This window comes from Vanessa cardui, chromosome 17 (assembly GCF_905220365.1).
Source record: "Vanessa cardui chromosome 17, ilVanCard2.1, whole genome shotgun sequence".
In the NCBI taxonomy this organism is placed as follows: domain Eukaryota; kingdom Metazoa; phylum Arthropoda; class Insecta; order Lepidoptera; family Nymphalidae; genus Vanessa; species Vanessa cardui.
The window spans coordinates 12,230,000-12,245,385 of NC_061139.1; the positions used below are offsets into that span (position 1 = coordinate 12,230,000).

Here is a 15,386-nt window from a genome sequence, read left to right on the forward strand (position 1 = left end):
TCCCAATGCGAGTTGGTGGAATACACATATGACAGAATAAATTTCATTTGTTTATATTATTTTACATTTAATTAATTATTCAATAAATTTATTCTACAATTTCACAGAATACCTATGAATATATTAGTGATGCGGTTGTTTAAATTACACTTTACCAGCTTTTAATACTGTATGAATTTTCTAGGAAATTTAGGAAGCAGCAATGTTAGCATATAATGCAGTTCTAAATAAGTAATAACTTTGTTACAGATTTCGTATGCAAGGAGCCAGTGAATTCACGGCGGACCGGGTGTAGACCCTCAATCTAAAGGTAATTTAGTCAAAGCATATTGTATTGATCGTACACACCTTATAAGTCAGAAGTTTATTCAAATATGACCTTTGCACTCAGCAAGGTTCTAATGGTATGGTGAACGTTGGCAAAATTTTCAATTTAAAAAACAAAAGTTAATTTGACAAAATATATGTATATAAATACCTACCTCAGAAAGTAGCGATAAAAACCTACCCAAGAAATTATAGTAAAAGGATTAATATTTAGGAAATTATGATTTAAATCGTATGCATTTGGAATCTGTGACAGGCTAAGGGAAAATACTTGTTTTAGAAAAAAGCTGAAAAGAGAGTTATGCTTGTGCTAGCAATTACACTGACCCACTCGACCTTCAAAGCGGACAAAGCAACATAAAGTATTGCTATTGAGTACTATAACTGATAAGTACCTAGTTTGCGCAATTCTCTACAAACTACTTAAAAATAGACTATTTATAAAAATATGTCTACTAATATTTGCTACTAGGCCAAGGAGATATGGACCTTATAACACAATACTGTTCCAATACACTAATGCGGCAGAATTTAATTGAAGTTAGACGAATTTGATATGCAGGTTTCCTCACTATGATAACCTTGGTCACGGAACACAAATTAAGCACTTAAAATTTCCGTAGTTACTGGAGTCGAAGGCGCAACCATTAGTTAGGAAGAACGCCTTCTTACCATTGTGCTACCTCGGCTCTAGTTTTTTTAAATATAGAATTCCTATTAATATTATAATCGCAAAAGTGGCTCTATCTGTTACCTCTTAAAGCGTAAAGCGCGGAATGGATTTCAATAAAATTTAGTGTGTTGGTTGTTTAAGATGCTGGGAAGGACGCGGCTACTTTTTTATTTTATTTCACCCCTCGAGGGGATAAAATTGGTGTAAAGGTTTATGTGCTATAAAATTTCATGAATTTAGGAATAAAGCCGCGGGTTCATCTAGTATGTCAATAATTAATTTATTTGGTTGCTTACGATACTCCTAAAGGATTTTATTATTAATTATATTAATAATAACCTATTTTAAAGAATTACTAATACAGCTATTTACAACTCCACTTAGCTCTATAGCCCTAGACAACAATAACACGAGCAGTCAAGATCGAACCTGCGAAAATTTCCAACGCTAGGAAGCGTCGTATACAATTGCGCTATTGATTGCGTTATTTAATGTCTCGTAAATTCTCAATCGTATTCATCCTAAACAAATAAGTCGTAAGACAACTAGATTCCATCGTCACAAACACACGAAGGCTTAACGTATTTAAACAAAATAGTATATACAACAAAATCATTATAGAAAATAATAAGCATACGAATCAAAATTTAAATATAATTATACAGATTCAAACCGCATGGAAAAACAATGCAGTATTTACCCTTTGAATTCCAATATATGAATAAAACGTAAATACTTATCACGAGACCACAATATGGCGGAAATATATTACAAAAATAGCTATCGATACCGGCTTTGGAAAAGCTGGAATCCTGTGAAACCTTCACAGTGAGTACATTTATACTATTAGATGTCAAAGGATCAGGCTACATAATGGTTAGACACAGTTCCCCATTGAAACATCATATAGTAACAGGTACATAAGTAACAGGTACAGGTAGACAGTTCTTATAATTACAAGTGGGCGCAGTAAGAATTAATAGCCATTCTTTATATCACCAATCACCAATGCGGTAACAATCTTGGAAACTAAAATGTTACATATCTTGTGCCTCTTACACTAGCTCACTGACCCTTCCCAAACCGGAACACAACCTAGTTTTGCTATTTGGCGGTAGAATATGAAATGATTGGGTGGTCACCACAAAACCCTGCCATCAAAGTACAATATAAGAAAAGTACCTACAACATAAGAGGAGTTGCCGATGGAATCGCCCTTGAAAGAAAGCATAAGCTCATTGTTTGAAGATTTTTACATTATAGCGCTTCGGGAAGACCTAACAGGAAGAATTACCACAAGCTGCACGTTTGCAGAAGGAATCCGATAATAAGTGAAATGCCGAACTTGATCTGAATGAAGTTTACTCTACTATCGAAGGGTGCGACATTGAGAATCTTATAGTGAAAATGGCACCATGTCAAATAATTTCTAGGAACACTTAAAGAGATATTTCTAGCCTATATTATTCTGAGAAAGGTTCATCCTCCAGCCCCTCAGTATGTGTATTTGTGAAAATGGATTGAAAGTCCCCGAAAGATGTTTTCCATTTAATATAAATATGTATAAACCTTAAACGTGCCAGCTAAAGATCGAAGCATACATAGGGACAGACAGCAAGCGACTTTGTTGTATACTCTGTAATGATAACAAATCTAAAATAACAACAATTAGTCCATTAGATATGTCGGTCATCTATGACTTGGCCTTTAATTACACCGGCCCACTGACTCGTCAACCTAGAATACAGCCGGATTCCTGTTTTGCGGTGGAATAATTAATGAGCGTGGTATCTACACAAACGTGCTTGCACAAAGCCTTTGCAGTTTATGGAAGAGGATTTAAATAAAGGACATGGTTGTATTTCACCTTATGTACCAAACGTGATATCGAAATATTAATGATTTAAGAGTTCAATATTGTTTTAAAGGATAATGACCTTAATGGTAATTATGACCGTGATTTAAATAAGGACTGTCTTTAGACCCCTAAGTCCAAAATTTCATAAATGTTTGTGTGGTCGTTACTACATTTTAAATTTATTAAGGTGCAGAAGATACTTTCGCATTTATAATATAAGATGGATAACTTTGAGCTAAATGAATTCTAGAAAAACGAGCTATTAAAACTATTAACCTTGAAACTATATACTCCGAGTTAGATACTTGGTACGTTTTCAATAATATCATGTATGTTTACAACAAAATTGATAATTCTCTAGCACTGTATCAACACGAGAACTAAAAATAAATTAGTAACACCAAGTTTTCCACTTTGCAAAGACATCTTGGAGCCGAATATTGGATTCTTTATCAATATCATGCAGATCATTCGTTGACCAATAATAATTAATATCAATTAGCAACAGACAGCTTACTTTAGCATTTACAACATTGATAAAGACTAGCTACCCGTTTTTAATCCGCACGGACAAAATGAAAAGCGTCATATTGAAGGACAAACATTTGAGCTCAGCAATCTTGGCAGGCGCACGATTAGTAGACCAATGAGGTTCTATCACAATTCTATCAAAAGAGTACATAAAAGACATACAAAAAAGATATTAATTACAATTACTCAAGATTTATTTTTGAATGACGATTTTAAAGATAAATGTACTTTTTAGAACCAGTAAATGTTTTACTTTATGGTTGTTGATTGTATCTTCTAAAAATACTGCTGAACAACTATTATGGACAATGAAAGACTTGATCGGAACAAAACTACAGTGATCGATTCAATTTGAATGAAGTCAATATAATTATATACGATATATCGTTGATCATTAATTATTTTGCAAGGTAAAATTAATATGTTTGTAAAGCTATGGACATAATATTAACTAGAAACAAAAGCCTTACATCAATTAAAATACATAATAAGCGTAAATTAATGATTATTATTGATTTTCTTTCATGAATAGTGCTCAGTAATATAGTTTATATTTATTCAATGTTGATAGTTATAACGTATTTTCGGCAGATTTTCTGTCTCAACAGTCTATATCTCAGCCAAGCACACTAGTATACGCCCTCCTTATTTTCTTACTGTCGTAGTTCGCAGTCAACAATCTAAAATTATTGACATAATATGAGTAAGAAATTTATTTACATACAGTTACGTATGTGTAAAACGGTGAAACTCATAAATTTAGAATGCTTTTTAACAATTTTGGACATTTCACGGTAAAATGAAGCCACGGAAAACGCTGGCCATGTTTAATCTGATTCTAAAAGTAGTAACAATATTTTTCCATGAAGTCAGAGTTATTAAATATCCTTGTAACAAAACAATCGAACGTTTCCTGTTCAAAGTTTTCAGCCTTCGTTGGAATATTTTACGGTGTTATGAATAATTAAACACAAGACCCAGTAAGGAATTCGAGGAAGGAAGTGAATGAAAATAAAATTAATATACATACAGTACAGAATTTCTAATTTGTCGCCCTTCAAAACGTGCATTGTATTATTTAGCCGCATGGTAAGTGGCTAAGTGGCTAACCCATTTTTCAGCCTTAAATGCTTAAATATACAGGGTTATTTGTAAAACATTAACAACCTCGCAGGGCTAGATTAAGAACATCATAAATAACAACTTTTGTTTTATGACCTTGAACAAAACTAAATATTTTTTCCAAAAAAACATTTCCAAGTTTTTGTTGCACTCTCTAACATTTCAATATCCTTCCGTGTTGCGTCATTCATATTTAATAATAATAGTAAAAACCCTCAACGTAATCACGTGACTGGCTCGCTATTGGCCAGCGGTTTTCGGAAAGCGCGTAGAAGGGTTTCGCGCCGCCCACACGCTTCGCTATACGTCTTCGTATTATCAGTTTAACTGACACAGCGACGCGCAAATGTTTGCAGGATGTAACAGATTTTGTTCCTCTCGTGGCTACGATGACGAATGTTTATCATAGTGTGAATGTTTGTATTTTATGTTTACGTCCGGAATTAGGATTCCCGGAAATTTTTACTCTGAAGTGCCGAGCAAAAAGTGATGTTCAGTCTCATGTTCCAATTTAAACACTTGACTAATTAATTTGCAAAAGATTATTTAGTTATTTGGTATTCGTATAACGTAGTAAAGTTAATTATTATTTTATACCTTTTCTTAAACTATGTACCTAATCTCCCGGATCCTATCTGATAATAGGATCCTCGACTCCTGATAATGAGACCGACTGTTAAGTATACTTTGAAATAAAAAAGAATTTTCATAATCGGTCAAACCGTCTTTGAGATTCCGTAACATACCTACCTACATAAAAAAGTCCCGACAAATTAAAAACCGCAATTTTAAGTCGTTTAAAAAAAGCTATAAAGCTAAATGAAAGTTAATTACGAACAAGAAAATAAATATTTCTCAATTTTAACAATCTAAGTTAAAATAAGGTACCTATTTAATTATTTATGAACAAAAGACAATATGATTATTATCAATACCTAATCTTTTTTTTAGTAAAACTGCTTGTACTACTATTACTTTACTTTAATTTATCTTATTCAAGGTAAACTAATGAGTTATTTAATCGAACAATAACTAAAATCCGATAATCACAATAAATTAAAAACTTGTCAACATTTGATCTGGCCGGCCTATCCATCAAAAGCCGTAATAATATTAATCGTGACTCATTATGTAGGTACATAGGTAAACCACAACGCCTTCATACTCCTACTTATCAAAGCATAAAACTGACCGTATTAAAATGATAAAAGGTTAAATCGTTTTGTTTAGGCACACGGCATGTTTAGATGCCTAGGTACGTAATTTACGTGTATGACTAATGTATTCAACATTTAACTATTTCTATAAAGTAATATGACACACGAATCTATTAAACATTAAAAACAGGCCATCAACTTGAAATTCCGGCTACCAGAACCAAGAATTAGAAGTGCATTTTAAAATTTTTTTTTTGGGAAGAAAGGAGTCAGTGTTATTAATTTACATTCAACAATAGAATAAAAACAAATAAGTTTTATCAAAACAAATTATTTTTCAGTTTCAAAATAGTAGGTATCTTTTCTATCCATCTATCAGAATCTTACTGTAAAGACAAGGCTGTATGGTCTAGTATCATTGCCTATATCCAATCAAGATAAATTAAAATTAAACCCTGCAATGTGACATTTATGTATTTGTTTACAATTTTTTTGCAACTTTTCGGTCTTGTTTTACGAGTTTGTTTTATGAATCATTAGTTTTAGATTTAACAGTTTTTGCAACTTACTTTTAGTTGGACTACTATTTTGCGACATTGCTACTGACCATTGCAAATTGAAAGTTTAGTTCTTTCCACCATAAGACAATTAAAAGGAAATTAAATAGTAAGTATGTTTATTTCTCTGCTATGTTTTACATTTTTTAATGTAATCTTTTGTTGGGATATTTTTTAATATTAAAGTGTGGAAAATTTAATTCATTCTTTATACCTAAGTTACCTATGTAAAATTTTGCGTATTTTGTGATTCAAGATTAAATGTTGTCTGTTACTTTGCACCTCTGTACAGATGTGTACAAGACCTTGTTGATCTCCCTTAAACAATTTTAAATAAACCAATCTATTTAAAATTTTATAAATGTCATACAATTTCTATTCTCTTGACAAAAATATTGAAGAGAAAGCTCATCTTTGTGCTCAACAGCTTTCTTTATTGTTATTTCCTATGGTTGTTATTGGTATTCCTTTCTTTTAGTAAAATAAGTTTACATTACTAATACAAAGTAAAATTAAATTCTTAGAGGAAGCATAAATTAATAATGTTATTTTTGAATTGATAAGACAAAAAAATTAACTAAATTATTAAGCATGTAATTTAACTATTTATTTTCTTTTAGTTTGGAATTGAATAGCAGCAGATGTATTTGCTTAGATTTAAAATGTGAAAGTAAAGTCCTCATTTAAATAAAACTATTTTTATTTTGCATATGTAACTTTTTGGTATTGCTAATATTGCAATTAGAATTCAATCCAACGCCTCTGATGAAATGTTTGTTTTATGAATTCCACAATACATATTTCAGAATGGATTGTATTTTCTATCCAGTAAACTTCTGTTCTTTAATAAGTCTCATAATCTCTACAGGTAGACAACTTATCAAAAGTTGTATATCAACCATGCTGGCAAAGAGCTGATCAGACCAGCTGGGATTGGGTACCTCAAGCGAGCTAGACCAGGAAACTATCAAACCTTCCTGCAAATTTTCAGAGGAAAATCTCAATTGAACATCAATCATAAGAATAATAAAATTATTTTATTATACACAAAAGGCCTTGTTTTTTATTAATCTTGGTATTGTATGTCCCTATGGTATTTAGTAACTGTATTAATATGACTCAATATCTTTTATTCCTTTCTTCATCTAATTTGTTATAATAATATTTTTGTATAATAAATTAAGAACTGAAATAATTTTTTTTTAAACAAAAAACAGACCTTAATTTAATAAGCTTTAATTTTTATGCTTAATATTATTACATTCTTGTTAAATTTTACATTCAATTGTTTTTTTTTACAATTTATTATGAACAAACTTTATACAAAAAAACCTAAGGGCAATATTTTTATTATTCTGACTGCCTCATTTACAAAAAAAAATGCAAATATGAATTATACAATTAACTTAAAAAATATGATCTTAACTCTGTTAAACTGATTTCACGATGGAATTAGGATCTGGGTATAAAGATTCTTCTCAAGTTAAAAGACAAACTTAAGTTTTAGCTCATTGATTTTGTTTTAACAAATTAAAAATAAAACAAAAACATAATAAAATGATAGTATGGGTTTGGAACCACACACCATTTAGAATTAATAGTTTTATGGAGACCAGCTAGTTTGTGAGTATCGCGTTTAGGTAATGAGAATGACTTGTCTGTTTGAACGCTTAATTGATACTGACTTGCTTGCTTTTATATTTGCTTAGGAATGTGAAACATACAATGAAATTATGTTAATGTATTGGTGAACCTATACAATGATGCTTATTTTAAATTAAATTTTATTCTATTGTACCTCTAAGGGTTAAATCCCGGGGATGTCTGTGTGTATTCCGCACATATTGTTCTATGTAGTCACCTTCACAACCTACACATAATCCACACCTAAAAATTAATTGTTCATTCACTCTCGATAGCACTTGTGAGTTTGACTTAACCTGGTCGAAAGCCCAAGTGATTTTCTCCACTAACATTTCACGGCTTGTGATTTCACGTCCACTATACACCAATGTTTTGACGTGTCCCCATAAATAAAAATCTAATGGCGTGATATCCGGCGACCTAGCGGGCCAGGCACGAGGTCCGCCGCGCCCAATCCAATGACCAGGAAAATTGTTATTTAAAAAATTCCGGACTTCGCGAGCATTATGCGCTGGCGCTCCGTCATGTTGATAATACATAACACGTAAATCAGCGAGGGGTATATCTTCCTCTAAATCTGGTAGTGTTTCAGTGAGGAAACGTAGGTATGTTTCTCCATTGAGTCGCTCCAAAAAGACAGGGCCTAGTAAAGTTGAATTTACAATTCCTGCCCACACATTGACGCTAAATCGGTGTTGAAAATGATGTGGTCTAGTTTTGTGTGGATTTTCATGGCACCACAAATGCTCATTGCGAGAATTGAACAAACCGACTCTGCCAAATGTTGCTTCGTCAGTCCATAAAATAGTTGGCCTCTCGTTTAGCACCCAGTTACAAAACGCAACTCGCGCGGGTTTATCGGGTTCGTTTAATTCTTGGACGCGAAGAAGGTGAAAGGGATATTTCCCTTCATTGTGTACAACACTCCATGCGAAGTATTGCGATACATTAAACCGCCGGGCTGCATCGTTGGTGCTCGCTGCTGGATTGGCTTCGAAGAACTCCATGATGTCTTCTTCCTCTTGAACTGTGCGCCTTGGCGGACGACCACTATCTCTTAAAGGAGAACGGAATTGGCCGTAATCGCGTAATCGCTGTGTGGCAGCTAGCATTGTCACGCGGCTTGGAGTAGGCACATTTGGAAATTTAATCGCATATTGACGACATGCTTCTGAAACGTTGTCATCGCATTTCGCTAAAATGCGAACCATTTCAGTATATTCGATATTGGAATATGGCATAGTGAACTTATTAACTGAAATCAACGGACTGTAAACTGAAATTAGCAATAAGAGCACGTTGCGCGGGCACATCAAAGCGTAAGACTGCGACGGCGCATCAAAGCGTTAATTACGTCAAGTCAAGCGTGTTAACTCCGCCCATTTTGTGGGTGGAGCTAAAATCAGACTATTTTAACTGTTTTTTTTTTCATTGCCGTATAGAGTTTTTAACATTAGAGAAATCAATTTTAATATTTTTAATTTTGTATGAAAGTAAAAATTAATGAGTTATGAAAAGTCATAAAACAAAAGTTGTTGTTTATGATGTTCTCAATCTAGCCCTGCGAGGTTGTTAATGTTTTACAAATAACCCTGTATACAAATATGAACTACAACTAGTTACTGTATGAATCTTGACCGCGTGGATTGGTGGCAAGAGTGCTAGCAGCATTTCCCCGTTGAATCGCAATTCCGATCCTCTGGGCAAAAAACGAACCAGCCTTCATGTCACAATTTTTTTTAGCTTGAAAGTACATTAAAAACATGTGTTATTATCATTTTTTTTCTTCTTTGCGGAGTTTTTAACGCCTCAACTATTCAGCTTCTGTAAATTTGAGACTAATGGCGTTAATTCTAAAAATTTAGTAACGCCTAAAGAAATTTACACTACATACGACAGTTTTTGATGATTTTTTTTAAGATATTTTAAAGAGGATTTGTTTAACATATGAATCTTCATTATATTCTCTTGACTGGTATTAAAATTTAATACTCTTACAACCAAAATTGAACTTTTGTTGGTGTAAATAAAGGTATACGCCCAAACTTTGACTCCATCAATACGGCAGCCATGGATAATGATTACGGATGCTTACTATCGGCCGTGATTTCTAGGTTTACATTTGGCTAAGGATAATCATCTACTTTGTAAGCAACTACATAATCAAACGCCGATGATCTGGTGACGTCACAAATGACGTAATTCGAGTAAATTCCTAGTTTTGGAATAATTCTAAAAATAAAACATTTTCATTAAACCAAAACCTATCATTATTCACAGAGCTTACAGCTACAGCTTTACGAGCTAGATGGTTAAGAATTAAAACAGCTGAAACCCGTTTTTTTTTTTAATTTCATGATTACTTTGCGAAAGTGCACGATATGATGGAATTAATTATTCAATCCACCGGCGAGATCAAACGGATAGATTTAACTGAAATGGTTTATTTTAGTCACGCTGCTATTCCCGTTCATTTAGGTTAATTCCACTTATTTCCAATCTGAAAGTACCTGAGTAAATCAGAATAAATTATGCAATCATTACATTCATAAATAACATTAATGAAATATGTTTTTATCGTGATTGACTTTTAGTACAGGCCATAGCCGGAACATGTCAGTTCTAAATAGGGTCGCTTGGCGATGAAAATGTACCAAAAATGTTGGGTTCGAACATGAGCGAGCATCATTGAGTTTTCATGCTACTAATTTTTGTTTTCATTTTATAATGTGCACGACAAGGTAAACATTGAAAAAATCTGCTGATGTTACTTGAGAATCTTCCACATACTCCACCAACACCATCACCAGCAGAGATCATCGTAGTAGAATCACCTCTAAAACTTGTCTTCAAGAAAAACAAAAACAGACCCTTACCTAATTGGGTCATTTACAGGCAGTTTTTTCACCCACTTCTAAATAAAAGAAGATTATCAGTTCGATATGTATGTATGTAGCATTGTTAGCATTTAATTATATTTAAGAACGATGATCCAATGAGGCTTCCAAGCACGTGTCCTTAATTTTATATGTTTGTACACAATTTTCCAAAAAGTAGAAGACGTATTGAGATGATCATTTTTAATCTAAGGTACAATTCAACTTTGGGAACAGTGTGAGTCACTAAAAGCTGTCGGTTAGTTTCATAGATGTTTTTTTTTATTTCTAGTTCAGTAGCTGTTCCTAATTTTGAAGTCGGTTTAATTTATCCTAGTCCCTTTTGTAATCGACTGACACGAACATCTGATACCACTTCATCGAGTACGCCATTTACATATTTACCTTCCGCTGTCAATTTACATTCCATATTAATGAACTTTCGGACATACGCAGATATATTTATATATATGTTCATTTCATATTTGTTTTAATATCCAGCGACTCTTTTTAATAAGCGTGATATTCGTTGCTTACGCCGACGATAGCGGACGCACGTCAATTTTAATTTTTCCACTCCGTTCGAATGGTAAAATTAACAAAATGAAATAATTATACTTCCAAATATATCTTTTCTTTTACAGATATCGTAATGATGTTTTGGTAAATTGGATGCTTCTCTAGTAGTAGTCTCATTGTGTTCGCTATGTTTTTTTTATATATTTTAATAATATCTATTTAATCCTTTAAAGACATCTACATACCATTAAAGATGGCACATTTTTTATCGAATAGGTTGTGACACGAGCATATGGGCCACCTGATGGTAAGTGGTCAACATCACCTATAGACAATGACGATGTAAGAAATAATAACTATTCCTTACATCATCAATGCGCTACCAACCTTCGGAACTAAGATGCTATGTCCCTTGTGCCTGTAGTTACACTGGCTCACTCACCCTTCAAACCGAAACACAACAATACTGCGTTCTATTGTTTAGCGGTAGAATATCTGATGAGTGGGTGGTACCTACCCAGGCGGGCTTGCACGAAGCCCTACCACCACATATAATGTTGTGAAGGTTTTTTGAGCAAATCATCGCTTCTGTAACTCACCCCTTAATAAAGCATTTTAACTAGTATACCGAGCACTGGTTGCCTTGTCATTAAATTAAGCGTGTACAAAGGCAAGTCAAAGTCAACGTCGCAGAGCTTAATTAGCAGTTAAGAACCTAATATTTTTTACTAAGCGACGCTATTCGATGTGTATACAATACATGACATTATATACAATACCTAAAAACATACATAGAAAAATAAAACAATTGTTAAATACGTATATAACCTAACTATATCTAATCTTTGATTTTTTTTGTACATTTTAGTAAATTCTAAATATTTTCTAAATAGAAAAAGTTTTAAAATTAAAGTAGCAGTTGTTAGAAACTGGTCTATGAGCCGAAAGGTAAGATCGCCACTACCCATAGACAGTGGTACTGTAAGAAAAATTAACCATACTTTGGAAGCATGAAGAAGGATAAATGTTTCCGCATTAGTGATTGGACCACCGACCTTGGGAACCAAGATGTTAGCCCCCATATACCTGCAACATACAAACATTAACTTACCTGCTTTCCAAACTGCAAACACTAACTACTACAGCACTAATAATTCCCAGGTTTCACACAATTTTGGTACGTAGATACAAGCACAATATCCGTTGGTTTATTAGTATATATGTTGAATTACTTTATTTGTTCCGTATGCGACCCGTCCCGTATCCTTTATCATTTACAGTTTGAGTTGCTACTTTATGTTGTTGTTGCCGGATTCGGCAAGTTTTAAGCATAGTCATCCAAGTACAATCGAGGACATTTCACGTATCGCACATTTACAACAAAAAATTACAGTGCATTACATTGGGCTTCTTGCTTAAATTATATGTCAGAACATCAAGGCAAAATAACACTCATCACAAGATCTCATACTAAAAAGGAGTTTTTGGAAATTTCAATTTTAAGGGGAAGATCTTAGTACGAACATTGCTCAAACGAAGTTGGCCTTACAGTCAGTATATGTAATATTTGTTATTATATCTGGTAATTTATTATAACATCTTAAAATAGGTCGTCAAAACATTCACTCATGTGTACTATAAGTATACTTGGTGGTAGGGCTTTGTGCAAGCCCGTCGGGGTAGGTACCACCCACTCATCAGTTATTCTACCGCCAAATAACAGTACTCAGTATTGTTGTATTCCGGTTTGAAGGGTGAGTAAGCAAGTGTAACTACAGGCACAAGGGACATAACATCTTAAATCTCAAGGTTGGAGGCACATTGACGATGTAAGGAATAATTAATATTTTTTACAAATTCTTTGTCTATGGGTGACGGTAACGACTTTCCATCAGGTAGTCCATATGCTTGTCCGCCAACCTATTCCATAAAAAAAATGTTACTCAATCAACTTCCAAAAATGATAACCAATAGCCATTCAAAAGTGAACTGTTGAATAAAGAGCCAATACCAAAACACCATTTTTTTACGCAGCCAATCAGCCAATCATCAAATTACATAGCAGAATAAAACTAAACACCAACAAATAAATTGTACGGTGTATTAGTGACTTTTCCAGTCAAATTCTACCTTGAACATTGTTTTTTTTTTCGTACGAACTTTCATAAATTGCCTATTACGGGCGCTGAAGGCAATTAAACTTCTTAATTTATATAGATATTAATTGCCTTTCAAATTGACATCGTAAAATTCAGTCCCGAAACTTTCACCAATTATAAGGAAACGTCTCATTGGGGTTTTAGCGATTTTGACGATTTCGTTTCATTGAGTTTTAATAGATATATCGACTAATAATTTAATAAAAAATGCGATCGTTCTTTATTTAAAATAAACACTATTTTCAAAAATTGCAAGGTAATACTTAGTATGTTGTGTATAGATTCTGAAAAGTGATTTACACTTATGAGTTTGTGCCTGTATTCATACAGACATACAGGCGTAACTTAATTCCCAATGTTGATTGGCCAAAGTTGGTTAATATTTCTTGTAACGTCAATATCTATAAATGAAGAATGCTTACAATCAGAGAGCCCATTTTCAAGTAGTTATGCAAAATAAAAGACAATTTTAGTTTATGTTATAAATGTGAAAGTAACTCTGTCAGTCCATCGATCCTTCAAACACAAACCGCTGAACCGAATTTCATGAAATTTGCTATGAAGCAAAAATGAACTCCAAAGAAAAGGACATAGGCTACTTTTTTGGCTAACACGTGATAATCAACACCCTTAAACGCGATTGAAGCCGTTGTCGACTACTAGTAATTTAAATAAGTCGTACTTCGTTCGTTCATCTAGTAGGAATCACATTTGTATTAAGCAACAATTGTAAGAAAATCTATTTTGTATTATTTGGGTTAATTAAATAGTTGTTCCTTTGGGACTTTTTTATTTTTCATTAGTAAAGATTCCTTTATCTCAAATCATTTTAGCAATTTCTTTCTTAGTCATTTGAGTTAACAACAAGATCCTTGATTAAATATTTCTCGTATCAAGTGACAGAGATTTGAATGCAGCAGGTTTTTTGTTCTTTTAAGAGCAATATCAGATCAGAGATGGCCCAGTGGTTAGAACGCGTGCATCTTAACCCATGATTGCGGGCTCAAACCCAGGCAAGCACCACTATATACATATGTGCTTACTTTGTGTTTATAAATCATCTCGTGCTCGGCGGTGAAGGAAAACATCGTGAGAAAACCTGCATGTATCTAATTTTATCGAAATTCTGCTACATGTGCGTTTCACCAACCCGCATTGAAACAGCGTGGTGGAGTATGTTCCAAACCCTCCCTCCAAACCCGGTTAATGGAAGAGGAGGCCTTAGCCCAGCAGTGGGAAATTTACAGGCTGTTACTTTACTTTACTTTACTTTATCAGATCAGAAATAGGTTAATACCAATTATATTTACCATCGTATCAACAGACGATAGATAATTTAAAGCGCTGCATAAAATGTAACGCATAAAAGAAATATTTCTAATCCACAATGTCAGAATTATTCTTAGAACTAGCTACCCGCCCCGGCTCCGCACAGGTGCAATGATATGACATCACAATAGAAACTTCTAAAATTATCAGTGTTTCTTTACTAGATTGTCCATGTATTATATATAAAAACCTTAATCTCAAATCACTCTATCTATTAAAAAAACCGCATCAAAATCCGTTGCGTAGTTTAAAAGATTTAAGCATACATAGACTTGGGTTTATAGTATAGAGTGATGTGCTGTGTTGCAATCAATAAACCCTTATTTAGCTCAAGAAATTGCATGATAAGGCGATTTGATGTGCTGAAGAGAATAGAATAACAATCCAGCATTGATCTGCGCTGAACCAATTGAATTGTGTTGCACGTGCATATTATAGTTTTAACCCACTAAAAATGACAGAGGTCAAACTGTAATGGAGTTAAAACATTCAATATTAAGTCCACTATTCAAAATGCGGCGAGCAAAAAAATCAGTCCAAAGAATTCAGCGAAATTTGAAACATTTTCCACCAAGTTGAATTGTCAATTTGATATTTCAGTACGGGTCATGTACTTACTTTTTCAGTGCGATTT

At 33.4% G+C, this 15,386-nt stretch overlaps 1 protein-coding gene across 2 annotated transcripts in view; it reads left to right on the forward strand.

Moving 5' to 3' along the window:
- The first annotated feature begins 247 nt into the window (after positions 1-247).
- Positions 248-15,386, forward strand: part of LOC124536634 (Ig-like and fibronectin type-III domain-containing protein 2) — a 62,474-nt gene continuing 47,335 nt past the window's right edge. Inside the window, exon 1 of one of the 2 annotated variants that reach the window (XM_047113159.1) lies at positions 248-310. The gene's annotated coding sequence lies outside the window, so the exon portion shown is untranslated. The remainder of the gene's footprint in view (positions 311-15,386) is intronic. The other variant, XM_047113158.1, reaches the window with a different exon arrangement.